At 39.4% G+C, this 15131-nt stretch overlaps 2 long non-coding RNA genes across 2 annotated transcripts; both read right to left on the reverse strand.

Annotated features, from left to right (window-relative positions):
* Positions 1–2901: 2901 nt before the first annotated feature.
* LOC116601950 lies at positions 2902–4180 on the reverse strand. The gene is made up of 4 exons (XR_004290221.2): positions 3836–4180; positions 3587–3653; positions 3380–3458; positions 2902–3099 (listed from the first exon to the last, which is right to left on the reverse strand). It is a non-coding gene; the product is annotated as an uncharacterized LOC116601950 (long non-coding RNA).
* A 3582-nt stretch (positions 4181–7762) lies between these two features.
* LOC116621095 lies at positions 7763–10568 on the reverse strand. The gene is made up of 3 exons (XR_007312390.1): positions 10486–10568; positions 8303–10349; positions 7763–8168 (listed from the first exon to the last, which is right to left on the reverse strand). It is a non-coding gene; the product is annotated as an uncharacterized LOC116621095 (long non-coding RNA).
* Between the last annotated feature and the right edge of the window lie 4563 nt (positions 10569–15131).

Below are 15131 nucleotides of genomic sequence, written 5' to 3' on the forward strand. Positions count from 1 at the left end.
ATCTTTTTGGGGGGATCTGATGAACTGCCAGAAGGGCTTCGGATTGGACTTTATATCGCCGATCATGTTGTTTATATAGCCGCTTCGCGCTTGGAGCAGGGCACTTCTGATGTTTCGCTATTTATCCCGCACCCTGGAACACCCGGTCTTCTTGAACTTGGCATGGAGTCGGTTTTTCTTCCGGACAAGCCGACGCAACGTTGGGTTTAACCAGGGGAGACTGGTTCTACCAGATACAAACTTGGATGGAATGGCCTTGTCGATTGAGTCTTGAAGAGTGTCTCTAAATAGGGTCCACCTCGGCGGATTTTGTCTCTGAACCGGTAGGCGAGAAGCTTTCTTGGAGCTTGGACATGTCAGCGCGAATGCGGTCAAAATCTCCTTTAGAGTATAGGTAGATCTTCCGTCGTGGTTTCCGCAGGGGAGGAGTGGAACATGTGATAGAGTAACCGATCGCGACGTGATCACTGAACTTGGCTGGTGAACAGATATTTGATGCAAGGCCAGGTCGGTTGGTAAACAAGAGGTCCAGTGTTTTGTCATCACGGGTGGGGAAGGTGACAAGCTGATCCATATAGAACTCGCGCATTATTATGCACCAGGCCCTAAGATTCGCAAAGTTCCCCGCCATTCCTGTTGGTGACGTTAGTCCAGTCCACATTCCTGAAGCTGAATTCGCCCAATACGTGGATGGCTGGTGAGTTGTCTGGTGGATGGAACTCACAGATCCTACAGAGCTGGTTGCGAAGGGCCGATAGTTCTGTATGATGCACTTTGGCCCAGACTCCTTCGGCGTTCTTGGTATCAACATAACATCGAATAGGACTAAGCGTTGATTTTATGGCCAGGAGAACTCTTCCGCCGCCGAGTACTCTGTCGTTTCTAAATATAAAATAGCCCAGTTCAGGGGGGAAGAGTTCGGTGTCCAGGATTTGCGAGTCAATCTTTGTTTCCTGCAGGGCAACAACGTCAGGTTTTTCGGTCTCTAGGTGAGACTGGAGCTCAAGCCGTTTTCCTCTAATGCTGTTTATGTTTGCGCAGAGGACAGAGATGGTGTTTTTCTTGCCGTGTTTCTCGCCACAAGTGGAGCGCCCGTGACCAGGGATAGACCGTGTAAAGATTGTTAAGCGGCCCATAACATGGTTTGACAATAGACGATACAAAGAAATACCCTGATTTCCAAATGAAAGACTCTCTTAAACCAAACATGAAGATATAGTTACTCTAGCAGACCTGCTTGGGTAGAAATTGGTCTTGCCCTAGAGCTTGGGGCGGCTTCAAAGATGACCAGCGCCTAGAGCAAGAGCAGAAAGGCCGGTACAACCTCCATAGCTGACGGAAAGTAATATTAGACGGTAGAGTGCCAGTTCTCGGCTTAAAATCCACTTATACACGGGGAGACACCTTAGAGTGACGACTTAGTAAATGCGAGTGGCCGGTGTAGTCCACAAATTGGGTTTCAGATGGAGCTCGGGCAGATACGTCCGCTCCGCTCAGGCATGCGCTCTCGAATTCAATTCATAGCTCCGTCCCAGAGATAAACTGAGACAGCGCATGCAGTTATAGTGTGAAGCGATAACTTCCGGTGCACAAGCGAGTTTTTAATAATATTTACACAAATCGACTCATCACCCTGGCTTTTTAGCGGTTAATACTGTCCATTATTCCGAGATAGCGAACCAATCAGAGCTCCCGTATATACTCACATAATTAATATTTATAAATTTATTTAATCTGTTTATCTATTCATTTATTTAATTATTAATTAAATTTTATATTGCTTTTTAAAGTGTTATAGCGCCCCCAATAAAAGGAATACTGAGATTCCTGTCTTACTTACAGCGTCGATAGCGTTGGACAGAGTTATCAGTTTCTGGGTCATCTTTTTAACATCGCTGCCATAATTCTTGTACTTAAAATAACAAAAACAACTAACTATTAGAAAAAATGTTTGATCAAAGCATGGCCAATCAAGCGACTCATCAGTATAGGAAAGCATCATCCACTACAACGAGGATCTCGACAGCGTGTCTCCATCAGTGGTGAAGTCTATACAAGCTTTATCATCCACTACAAAGAGGACCTATCGACGACATAAAGCGTGCCTCATCAGTGGTCAAATACGTACCAATTTATTGTCCACTAGAAAGAGAAGCTCAACATAGCGTGTATCATCAGTGGTCAAATACGTACCAATTTATTGTCCACTAGAAAGAGAAGCTCAACATAGCGTGTATCATCAGTGGTCAAATACGTACCAATTTATTGTCCACTAGAAAGAGAAGCTCAACATAGCGTGTATCATCAGTGGTCAAATACGTACCAATTTATTGTCCACTAGAAAGAGAAGCTCAACATAGCGTGTATCATCAGTGGTCAAATACGTACCAATTTATTGTCCACTAGAAAGAGAAGCTCAACATAGCGTGTCTCATCAGTGGTCAAATACGTACCTAACACCGGTGTAAGGATCAGGTTACTGTTATCTAGGAGCAATTGGTTACGCAGTTGGCAGTGCGTCGCTCTGTAGTGCCTGTTCCCGTCGACACTAGATTCCGGGCTCGATTTCCTGTTTCTATGTGAATTCTGCTTAGTTCCGTGTTGAGTCATATGGAAGTTACCAAAGACCCATTTCTCCAGAACTGGGAAAAAGGACCTACCGCAATCACGTGGGGTCTGTTGGTCCAATGGTTTCACGGCGTACACCTTGTGTGCACCAGTACCTTGATAAGGATAATAATCTTGCTTTGGTACGCGCACGACTGGTGGTTATGCTCATATTTTATGAGATGAGCAAGATGTCCAGATTTGTTAAAGAATGTCAAAAGTAACAAGAAAACTTTATAACAACCATCCACGTTTGAAGACTGGTATTCTATTAAAAAGTTTTGATTGAACTTATTTTAGTTACTCGATTGAATTAGCCGATGGGAATGGATGCTATGCCTGACTCTATATTGAGAAAGAGCGTGAGACAGCGGCGTGATTGGCCTTCTAAAAACGCGTTTCTTTAGAAAGGCTGGGATGATTATCTGCATCGACTTACCTTGTCGTCATGTGGTTGAATGTAGAAACGGGACTTTCCGTCGTCGATAAAGCCTTTGCAAGAGTAAGCAGCCAATAATAATGCTTCAAAAAGAGATGAATTTCTCTAGGGGTACACTTAGGGATAATTGTAAAGTTGAAGAAACAGTCCTACATTCTCGTGTTCGCGCGACCGCAAATTTATTTGTGGACATTTTATCTTAAAATAGGCCCAGGTATTTCACAATGATAACAACAAAGAATCAAATAACTTGATGTTAACAGGAAGACGAAATAGGTGCTAAGTCTAAGCAGAGGTACACAATTGATAGTTAACAATTAATTAAAGACTTACCTGAGTAAGTGCTGATGACAGCAAGAGAGTCGGAATTTCCTCGGATACGACCATGATAATGACACTTCTCCGGGGAAACCTGTGGCAAAAACCAAGATGTTGAGGGCGTAGGAATTAGGTAGGGTCTGACAAAGGAATACTAGAAAGGCCATCTACCAGTGCGCATTTTAAGTGAGCATCGACAAGGACATCACGTGATCACGTCACCTGTTTGAGGACTTCAGTGCCATCCTTCTTGAAATAGCGTAGGGTGAACGATGGGGAAACCAGATCACTAAAATAACAAACTAATATCAACCAAAAGTGAATAAAGGAGGTAAAATTGTCCCCACTTTCCTACGATAGGTAGTTTTCTTTTTTTTTTTCACAGGTTCACAGAAACGTAGTGTTTATTACCTGTAAGCAGAATACGATTATAAAATATTAACAGAATATAAAAAGGTACAAAGAACAGACCGATTTTTCTTGAGGTCGATGTGGTGGGTTTTCCCGAACGCGTTCACGACATATGACGCTTGCTCTTCATGGCCGATTTAGAAAATAATGCAGGTTAAAATATAATAACAAATACGGTTGAATTATTGACAAAAAAGGCTTGCAAAAAGCCTCAGCCGCTATATTCTGTCATCCTGCAAAGTACACGTGAGAGCATTTATTTCCATTGTCCCTTTTTGGGATGCTGTGGTAAATAAAGATTTTGATTTTAATAAGATTTTAATTTTAGGAGGTTACTTTGAGATTCGTTCTCATAGTTTGTCCTCCAACAGTCAAATATTTGTTGAAACTGACTGGTGAGGTGTGGTTGACAAGAGCACAAAAATAGAAGGTTCTCCTCACTGTTCACCTCCTGGGACAGGGAGCCCGACCCGGGAGACCTTTGTTATTCTTTTCATTCCATATTGGAAAAATAGTTATTTGTAGTTGTCTCGAAAAAGCCATTTGACTTAGTTACCCCTAATCAGCCGATGGAAAATGGTGATTTCTCTCATTTGGCGTTTTGCTGAAGAGAGAATGGCGGCTGACTTAGCATACTTTTTCAACATTGTGTTGATTTATAGCTTGTCTACACCACGACCATCTAGTTTTTCTTCAGGTTGCCTGTTGTCTTTCTACTATAACACGTCTGACCTTTGTCCTTGTGGATAGCCCTGCATCACCCCCGTCCGCACTCAAAGAGTCCGCTCTCCTTGGATAAGTCACTTCATACGCATTCCAGTCTACCTCGTCCTCATAGATAGATGCACCTGAAAACAAGGAGTTCTTTATGTCATTCCCTCTATCCAACTGCAGTGGGCGTGGGCTTCTGTATAACGCGTTTGGGAGCGATTGGTGGTTTGCGAAAGCCCCCTTCACCCACTTTCTCCCCCTTTTTATTTAGAAAAAGCATTGTCTTGATTTTTTACAGGTTCTAAGGGACAGTTTTACACTTATGATGCTTTCTTCGACAAATTTGTGGAATGTGAGTTACCATTGGCGATATAGATGAGTAGTGTCGCTATTAATAAGCCGACGAGAGACTCCATGGCTGAAAAAGAAAAAAGGGCAGCAGAGTTACCCAGAGTTATGAACAATACACCGTTTTCTCCAAGTCAAATCAAGAGTAGTTCCCCTGCATTGTCTTCCCCGTAAAATAAACTGGGGACTGACAGTGATAATACAATAATAATGATATGGGTAGCACATTAAAGCTTATATAAAAATTTAATAACTTGCGGCCCCAATAAACATGTGACTGATCCAAATATAAGGTGTGGGGGGGGGGGGGGGCATGGCTTACAGAAAGACTAGATAAAAAAAGGAAGACTTGACATAAAGGAAAGAAAATACATTAAGACTACACCTACCTGTGTCCCTGTGGGTCTGAGAGATACAAATTCGTCTGGCGTATAACAGTTTCTTGCAAGTCATCAATAAGTAATGTGCACCACGCTGGAATCTAACGGTTTAGGATCTCAAGGACCCAGATCTTGACATTTTCGGGTATACTACTGTTTATTTGGGGTGAACGGCTCTAGGACGACTACCAATTATAAGCTTGGTTTTTACATTTTAGGAAAGGTACTTGAATAGATAATATATACCAAGCGAGTTTAAAGTGTAGCGACCACGCCTCCGTACTTACGTGAAATAGTAAAAACGCACAAAGGGGGAAGAAATGAGCGATTGAACGTGTGAGGGCAGAATATGTAAATAATATATATATGTAATATTATATATGTATATGTGTATATATATGTAATATTTAAATAATTTATGTGAACGACATTCCTAGCTCAAGAATAAAAATAAACAGTAAATTCCCACAAGGGGAATTCGTTCCCATAGATCGGCCCTTTTTCTCTGAGGTAGCTCGTCCTAGCTCGTGGCGGTATACTTAATTTTCCATAATTCCTAGCGCACGGATCTTTGGTCCAAATCAAATACTGAACCATCTTCATATTTTACTTAGTGGTAATACATACAACATCCAGTATCAACTCAGTTTAACCACAGAAACAGGTAAGGTGGCCAAAGAAACACGTGGCGTATAGGTACAGAGCTAGCCCCAGCACAAGACTCAACTACACGGACGGTGCTGAATAACGTATGCGCATGCGCGTGTTATGGCAAAAACAAACACAATCGTAGTGTTGAATCGATCGAGTGAAGGTAGGAAAGGCTGACTTTAGTCGCTGTTTTGACTAACTGTACAGCATTTAAAACCATGTACAAAAGATGACAGATTTGTTTGTAAATGAGGGAGTCATAAAGAAAATTATAGCCTAAGTTTGGTGTAGCATTCGCCAAAATGTGACAGTTTGCCGGTAAAACGCCGCCATTTAAAAACAAAAAGTATAGTTTAACCGCGCAGTACTGGAACTAGTCTTAAGTTTTCAGCACTGGCAACTACACGTGAGTCCGAGAAAGAAGCCCTGTGACTGAAACACATTTATCGTCAAGTAGCCCTGTGACTGTTACACTTATCGTCATAAGGCGCCACATGGCAATTTAATTAACCTCTGCTGACGCATATCAGGTAAAGGCCTTGGGGGCGTGTGCTCTTCTGCACGTAATACACGGAATACTAGACACCGTGCAGAATTAATGTTGGAAATAAGTCAAAGATCTTTGATAAAAAAGGGGTAACATGGACCCTTCAACCTGCTATCCATCAGGTTCATAACGCACCCTTTTAAAACGTGAATAACTGCCTGTTTCTTCACTGTACATCTTGGCAGTGCAAAAGATTGAAAGGCAAGGTTATAGACATTGTTCCTGATAATTTCGTACATAGGAAGACCTGGTGTATAGTTATAGTTATCAGTAGTATAGTTATGAGCTAATTGTTCTGTTTAGACAGCAGCTTAATACTAATGGGCCTTATTAGTGGCCTTGTTTCCTAAGCATGACAAGGTCATTTATAATCTTATCCCGAAATCGGCGCTTTCAAATGACGGCAGATTTCCCCACTTTCGAATGCATTTCGCTTCCACGGTAACCAAAGGCGCGTTCTGTAAACAATGCACTGCCGATTGGCGCGAGCGCTGAAATCAGACCACCAAAGCAGCACAAATATTGTATCTGATGTTAATAAAAATCCAGGATTCAAAAGGAAATTTCATTGTCTTTCTCATGAGAACCTCTTTTTTTTCCCGTAAGTCCTCTGTTTTTCAGAAACTGACAAAACTCTCGAGCGTATGATTGTCAATCGATCAGAATTTTCTGGCGAGTGGGATATCTACTCGAGCGTCCTCTGTAAAAACACGAGAAAATAACCTATCAAATCAGACGAACAAACAAAACTTTCATGAACATTTTCTTTGTTATGCTTCTCTGTGTATATGTCTTGAAAATCAGCTCGTCTAACCTAAAGCTTTTCAAGTTATTAAAGTTTTTGTGAGGTTCTCTATTTCGCATCTAGTCGAAAAATGAGATGGTTCGAGCGTGTAACGGGGATCGAGCGAATGAGTATCGATTTGATATCTAAATGAGATTTTAGGCCGATAGTATTTCGACAGAGGATCGAGTAACTATTGATCTGTCTTTCCGGAAATTTCTCAGCCAAAGGACAAAATGGCGACTGTTAATCTCTGCTTTGAAGGGAGAAATTTTCACGCGCGTCCAGCGTTTCTCGAAGATGTGATGTCAGGACGAATCCGCAAGGATTGAATGAGTACAATTTTCTTTTTTGATTTTCATTGATTTAAAAATCCTGAAAGAACAAAATGTTTAATATAGATTCAAGTAAACGTTCTATAAAATCCATCGACTTTAGTTTGGTTTTTGTGAAGTTATTAGCTTTCAAAGTCAGAGCAAGCGTAATTCTCAGTCCACTTTGCCGTGGTTCCCAATTGTTCAACCGTAGGCCCACTCTATCTCATATATTCATAAATTCTTATTTTGTTATTTGAGAGTGTTTTTTTTGTACTTCACCCGCTAAAACCTGAACAGAGGGAAATTTGTTTACTTAAGCTATGTTCTTGTTAACTCTTCCATCCTAAATCAGCACAACTAATTCAAAACAAACGATATTCCTGGATTGAGTTTGCTCTTAGGGCTGGAGCCTTCACAGAATGTAGTTGTAGAATATCATCTGAAGGCTGGATGACACTTGCTTGTAGGTTTTTCCTTAGGTTTTAATTTAACTTTTGGAATGTGACAGGTCCAACCTCTATTTTATTTGTATTAGTGCCTTCACATATGGAAAAAGGGTGCCCTTTACATTGCTCCTATTTCTTGAGTGACCTACTGTATGGGGAACTTGGCAGGTAGGCATGCTTGACCTCCCCCTCTTTAGCTAAAAAGATTCCTTTTCATAAAAAAATATATGAGTACTTGGTAGCAGCTACTGCACAGCTGCTCTAGAAGCTAGACTAGGAATTTGTCAAATCAGTTGAGTAGACTAATGTGTAGACAAAAACAAAAAGGACAGGCATCACTTACGTTATCAGGAACATCCTAAAAAATTGTCATCAGTTTCTTGAAGCACTTTAACACCTCCTCAGTCTCAAAGATTCTGTTTCTATTTCCACTAGACTATGGTCTCTACCACAGCGGTCCTTAGTCTTAGCCTAGTCTGACAGTAAGGACAGCTGCACAAAATACTTTGACATTGCATCAATGGTTATGTAAATGATGTGTTTGTTCATAACAAACCAAAAATGATTTTAGGACATGTAAGGAAAACTATGTTCACCTGTGGCTATGCCATCCTCTATCACTTTTTGGTAATTTGTGGTTCCTTCTTATGATTTTGAGAGTCGGGTAAACAAAAACCCCCAGGATTCAAAAGAGGATTAGTTTACACTAAGTTTGTTTTTACCTTGCTTTCTATTGCTCTTAGTGATAGAAGTTTCGTTTCTAACTCTTCTTTTATTGATAAATAACTCAATAATAAAGTTTTGCTGCTGTAAAATTAAAGCAAGCTCTCCTGTACTCACTGTATAGGGCACCAATAACTATCAATCAAGTCTCACAACTCTTAATTAATAAATACTCGGAAAATCTAGGGGCATATAATTTTTTAATTGATATAGTTGAATATATTTTGGTTGATATAGTTCTTTGGGTATCATGAACTAGAGTTATCACCTTTTATGGGATTCACAAGATAAGGCATAGAAGAGAAAGACGGCTAACAAGGACTTGGAATAGCAAGTAAAAATAAAGCTTTTTTAAGTAAAAGCAATCCAGAATAATAAAAATAGAGAAATCATAGATTACACTCAGACAATAACAGGTATTCTAAACCCTTGTACAGTTGTTAATGAAATACACCAGTACAAGCCAAGTAGCTTGGAAGGATTTCATGAAAAAGGTGGACTCATGTATCAAGGATTTTTATGACTGCTTCAAGCTGCAAAAGAGTAAGTGGATTTAAAAGACAATTCTAATACTACTATTTTTGCTTAGGAATATATTTTTAGAGAAAAGATAAAGGCAAGATAAAAATTACTTTCTTGCCCAGTCATAATGAGATGCTTGAGATAGGAATTTAGCATTTTATAAATTGTTCAAAGGGGAGTGATGCTCGAATTGTATAGTACAAGGTTGTTATTAAAATATGTTAAGGGGTTTGAAATATACAGTACCGATGTTTGGAAAACAGTTACATGTAGATCAATTAGCAAAAAAAACATCATGTAAGACATATTATTTAATAAATAACAGGTATTCTATTACAAATATCACCATGGACCTTTTGGTAAAAATTGAAGCTAGAATCCACAGAGCATAAATGCTTTAAAAAACGATAGAATAATAATAAAAAAAAATTGAAATGCTCACAGACTTTATCCTTCTAAGGAAATCTTCCAGAGACTCCTTCCTCGGGGATCTGTCCCATTGGGCCTCAATTTTCGTTCCTAGAGAAACAATCACATTGCAACTTCTCTTGTGCAGCCTTGACAACAGATTGGTAAGAAAATATGCGTCGCTCTTCTCGAACCCCGACAAAATTATTTTTTCAGAGAGACTCAAGCTTGTCATAGAAGCTCAATTTTTTGCTGCTTTGTTTTTTATCTTCCACTATTAGTTGTTTTCCTTTCTAAATCCAATAATTTTGACAAGACTCCTTCGAACAGCCTTTGCCGCCATTTTTAATTCCGAGTGTTTTTGGATGGATAACCGCTGGTTTTTGCGGGCTCGCGAGAATACGAAAGCGCCGATTTTGACCACTTATTAGCCCACCGTGGAAAACTGACAACAGCAGCTACAACAGGCATCGCAAGACAGACCATACCAATATCCTGTTCACTCATTTCTTTGCTAGCAGAAATAGAAGAGATTGGAACTTCTCCATGAGCGTTGAGTTAGTTTATTATAAGACAAGGGTATATCATAGCCCGATCATGTATACAATGTAGCGAAGGTTGTTGTCTGCTGTGTCATTATGACCATAGTGCTGTGTGTGGTCCTACTTGACGTTGCTTGATTGTAACACTTTGCTTGGCGCATCTTACTTGGCACGTTCCATTGAACCCTTGATGCCCTATTAATTTGATAACGATAAGTGATTGCAGTAATAGCGGCAATAGATTAGGGATAAGCTCTTCATTATAAAGCAATAATTGGCATTCCACCCCTCCTTCCCAAGTCCTCGAATGACCACACCCCGTATACATTACTTTATTTCGTTGCTTTGCAATGCCTTACTCGGACTGCGCCGCCAAATGTCTCAAGCGAAAAGTAAGGCCATGTTCAGTCAAGCATTTTCTTCATTTGCTGTCAATCATAAAAATGATTGACAGGTAGTTATGGCACGGATCGGTGCATCTCCTATAAGGGTGATTAAACGCGCACCAATGTCAGCGCTTGAACTCGGAGCGCGGGAATTACGAACGTGTTAATTCGTTCCGTTGAGATTAACGAGAAAATGTCCAGAGAACAATATGCATTTTTGGCTAATAATAAGAGAAACTATTATCGGGATTTATGATGAGTAGCGTGGCTTGGTATATGCCAAGGAACCCCCTCACTCCACATATAAAGAAAACGTTGACGTTTTGAGGGACTGGTACCGAGGACACAGTCATTGTATTTCTCTTCTGATTACAAGTCATAATGTTTACGAAGCACCTGCGGTACGGCAGCCCTAAAAATGACAAGAATCGTGCAGGTTTTCCAAATAAGGAATGTATTAGTTTCCTTATATGGAAGTGTACGCGTCTGGGAAAAACGACAATTTTTGGCTAAATTTTCGTGATATGCCCCCAAAAAATGCAAGTTAGCAAAACTAAAAAAGGGACATATTATTAGGAGGTGGGGTACTGGGGACAGCCCCCCCCTCCCCCCCAACTTCCCCAAATATAATAAAAATGTTTAGAGATGACCAGTTAAAGAGTGTGTGTTCAACACCAATTCATTCATTCATTCATTCATTCATTCATTCATTCATTCATTCATTCATTCATTCATTCATTCATTCATTCATTCATTCATTCATTTATTTATTTATTTATTTATTTATTTATTTATTATTTATTTATTTATTTATTTATTTATTTATTTATTTATTTATTTTTTATTTGTTTATTTATTTATTTATTTATTTAACTTTCAACGTTTCAACGTTAAAAAAAAAGACTAAATCGTACTAACTAAATATAAATGGTGGGAAAAACTCAACAGTACTTGGCTCCACATAAAGTACACCCTTTCGACTAAGCCAAAAATATATACATAATTAATAACTAATCTAATCTAAATCTAAAACTATTAACCAAACTATGATGTGAGCAAATATATAAAATAAGGATATTGATAGGTAAAATATTAACAACTATGTACAATATATGATTTGTAACAATAATAATATAAAATTGTGATAAAATTGACATTAGTAGCAGCAGTTACGAGCAGAAGAAACAGTAAGATTAAGGAAAGAGTAGTACTGGGAGCAAATGGATTTCCAGGTGTTAGGGTTATCAGTTTCGTTACCTGTTAGTAAACGAGGATAAGTAGTGGCGAGTTTAACAGAATATAAACTGGTTAAGTGAGCTAGCAGAGCGAGTAGACGTATATAGATTATTCCACAGTTTATTGATATGATTAAAGTGGCTTGATTGAAAAAGTTTAGTGCGACATTTAGGAACAGAGAGGTCGAGTGTAGAGCTGTGACGGGTTAGTCTAGTTGACTTAGATTTGGCAAACGATTCTATGTTAAAAGTGTAAAAACCTTTACGTTATTTGTAATAAAAGAAGATGTCCTTCATCTCATGCAAGTAGGATAGTGGTAGCAGGTTACTTAGATTACTTAGAATATCTTGGATTACTTAGATTCAGATTACTTATCCGTTCCTTCTATGGGATAGAGTCCTGTATACTGGTATTTAAACTAAATCTAGTTGCAATTCTTTGTAACCTTTAAGTACATTTTAGTTCTCTGGTGCCCATATTTCACTAGCATAACCTACATATGGCCGTACAAACTTTAGGTAGAGAGTGCGCTTGTGGTTCTCGCTAGATGTATCTAAACAATGGCGGCGTAGAAATCCTAGTGTTCTAAAACCCTTTGCTGTGAGGTTGCGAATGTGGGATTCCCACTTGAGGTCACTAGTAACAGTGATACCAAGATCCTTAACCTTATTTACATGTTTTAGGGAGTTTGTATTAAGTTTGTTTAGGAAGACAGGAGCATGCTTGCCAGTTATAGTGAGGATCTCGCACTTCTCTGCGTTGAACTTTAGCCTCCAGGCGTCACTGTGGATGGCGTTAAGATTCTCTTGCAGCGAGACACAGTCTTGCACGGTGGTGACAGTGTTGTAGCATTTGGAGTCATCAGCGAACAGAGCAATGGGGTTTCTGCAACAGTAGGTAGATCATTGATTTACGCGAGGAACAACAGTGGGCCCAGAATGCTTCCCTTGGGCATCCCAGAAGGGACGGTATATCGGCTTAAAGTTTAACCATGGACTACGCACCTTTGGCCTCGTCCGATCAGGTAACTGTTGAGCCTCTGGAGTAAGTTACCCGAAATACCATAGCGTGAGAGCTTCCATAGAAGTCTCTGATGGGAAACGCTATCGAACGCTTTCGCAAGATCAAGAAACAAATGTCAGACTGGAGACCGCGGTCCAGGGCCTGCCCTATCTGATGGTAGAAGGCCAGCAGCTACGTAACTGTGGAGTGGCCCTGGAGGAAACCGTGTTGCGAGTCCTCCAGAAGGTCAGAGAGGTGTTCCTTTAAATATTTGTAGACACAGCGTTCTAGCACCTTGGAGATTACGCACAGTAGTGATATTGGACTGTAGTTAGTCACAAGTTTTTTTTTTCTTTTTTGTGAACTGGAACCACCAGGGCGACTTTCCATTCCGTTGGGACCCTTCAAGAAGCTAGAGACAGGTTAAACGTCATACAGATGGATGGTGCAAGTTCTCTAGCGCAGTTCTTCAGGACGAGAGTCGGGATACCATCAGGCCCGGGGGCTTTATTAGAGTCCAAAACAGACAAGACCTCAAACACCTCCTCTACAGTAAGAGAGAGCGAGTCAAGGACTGGAATGTGTGGATCAGCGGAGTCTGAAACGTCCGGAGAATCATTGAAGTCAACGTTGAAGGTAGAATAGAAGAGTGTATTACACGCCTCCGCTTTATCTATACCTTCAGTGTAGTTAGCTGTTTCATATGACACTGACGCAGGTATAGAGTCCGACTTATAGAGTAGTATAGAGTTATAGAGTATATAGAGTCTTGTTCCTGAAGAAGCTCCAAAAGCGCTTGGGGTCCCCTAATGTCTTGCGAGATTCCTTGAGTTTTGTATTGATTAAAGTTTTGCATTCCATCCTTAGAGCCTTGAACTTTTCAGCGTAGTGCGTGCTATTGCTTTTCTTAGCAGCTTTCTTAGCTTAGTCTACACTGTAAAACAGGGATGGGTGTTTTAAGCAATTTATATGATTTATATGAAATTGGTTCATTCGACCAAAACGTAATTATGCTTAGCACAATCTGCTGTAATACTGAATGCCTAAACTCTGTCATGTTTTTTTTTTTTCAGTAGAGTTTGAAAGCTATATATAATATCAACTTTTCTCTCATTTATTCAAGGGGCACATAAACTTTAAGGGGCCCTTTTTCTGAAAAAAAATCTTTGTAGATTATCTGAAGTATACTAAATAAATGAAACAAGACCTATTAATATGGCAAATTATAAATATTTTTTTTCTGTATCAGTTGTCTATCAAGTACAATTCTACGTAAGAGTTAAAATAATCCCTCTTTTATGCAAATATTATCCTGAGTAATGTCAATAAAAATTACAAATAGTGTCATTGTTCTGGGTATTCTCTTGGGGAGAATGGGAGGAAATAATTTTATAATAATAGAAAAAGTTATAAGCCATGTATTTTTATGCATTTAGATAGGGTTGATTTTAGGGAGATAGGATACCTGAAGCAAAATCAAAGTGTAGTATCCTGTTGTTATGTCCCTCCTGAAGTTTGGTCTGTGTTGGGGTTGGGGGAGGGGGTTTGATGGGGACATACCCTAGTTTAGAATGGGAAAACATTGCTGGCTCCGCTTTTAGGCAGTGCCTAAAAGCACTCTTTACAAATCTATAATCATACCAATCATACTATTACCAAGTGCAACCATATCCAGCCACAGCACCTCGGTCCATACCACCATATTTATAGCCTAACATTACCCCTTGCTTCAAGGTAGCCAAAATTATGCTTAGCACCATCTGCTGTAATACTGAATTCCTAAACTCTGTCATGTTTTTTTTTCAGGAGAGTTTGAAAGCTATATATAATATTAACTTTTCTCTCATTTATTCAAGGGGCAAATAAACTTGAGGGTCCCTTTTTCTGAAAAAAAAATCTTTTTAGATTATCTAAAGTATACTAAAAAAAAAGAAACATGATATAGATAAATAGGGCCCAATTTAGCAAGATCTTATTATATGGCAAATTATAAATATATTTTCTGTATCAGTCTATCAAGTACAAGTCTACGTAAGAGTTCAAATGATCAATCTTTATATGCAAATAGTATCCTGAGTAATGTCAATAAAAATTACTAATAGTGTCATTGTTCTGGGTATTCTCTACTGGGGGAAATGGGAGGAAATAATTTTGTAATAATAGGAAAAGTTATAAGCCATGTATTTTTATGCATTTAGATAGGGTTAAATTTAGGGAGATGGGATACCTGAAGCAAAATCAAAGTGTAGTATCCTGTTGTTATGTCCTTCCTGAAGTTTGGCTTTGTCGGGATTGGGGGAAGGGGGTTGATGGGGACATACCCCTAGTTTAGAATGGAAAAACATTGCTGGCT

This window comes from Nematostella vectensis, chromosome 1 (assembly GCF_932526225.1).
Source record: "Nematostella vectensis chromosome 1, jaNemVect1.1, whole genome shotgun sequence".
Classification (NCBI taxonomy): domain Eukaryota; kingdom Metazoa; phylum Cnidaria; class Anthozoa; order Actiniaria; family Edwardsiidae; genus Nematostella; species Nematostella vectensis.